Below are 530 nucleotides of genomic sequence, written 5' to 3'. Positions count from 1 at the left end.
CATCAGCTGACACCAGACTGCATCGAGATAGGCCCAGAGACCCTTATCCACTGCGCATGCGGGAAGCGGGGGACATGCAACTCTCAAAGGCATAGCCAAATATGGGGTTGTTTATAACCAACAAGACAGGATGTGGCGCCATCTTGTAATGGCGATCTTGTCCAGCTCACTACAGTATTTATAAGTAGAAAGTGGAGCAGAAAAGCAACTCCCCCTTTTTTTGATGTTAGTATTTGTTTGGGGTTTATGTTTGAGATAGGACCCCACTGTGTAGCCCAAGTTGGCTTCAGATTTGTTCTGTAGACCTGGTGAGTCCCGAGTTCGAATATTAGAGAAGGTATGGTAATTGTTTCTTAAATGTAGACAGTATAGTTAGCCTCTATTTATTCTTTTTCTTTTTTGGAGACAGGATCTGTCTCCCTACAGTGCCCAGACTGGCCTTAAACTTACCATATTCCTGTCTCAATCTACCAAGTGGTAGATCCCAGGTCTATCTCACCAGGTGTGCTGGTTACTCTCATGTCAACTTG

At 44.5% G+C, this 530-nt stretch overlaps 1 long non-coding RNA gene across 1 annotated transcript in view; it reads right to left on the bottom strand.

The window, feature by feature from the left end:
* LOC113456750 overlaps positions 1-530 on the bottom strand; it is a 6,421-nt gene that overhangs the window by 2,370 nt on the left and 3,521 nt on the right. The window lies entirely within an intron of this gene.

The sequence above is a fragment of the Microtus ochrogaster genome, chromosome 15 (assembly GCF_000317375.1).
Source record: "Microtus ochrogaster isolate Prairie Vole_2 chromosome 15, MicOch1.0, whole genome shotgun sequence".
Taxonomy (NCBI): Eukaryota; Metazoa; Chordata; class Mammalia; order Rodentia; family Cricetidae; genus Microtus; species Microtus ochrogaster.
The sequence above is the reverse complement of the archived record's forward strand: the minus strand, read 5'-3'. Positions and strand labels throughout refer to the sequence as shown.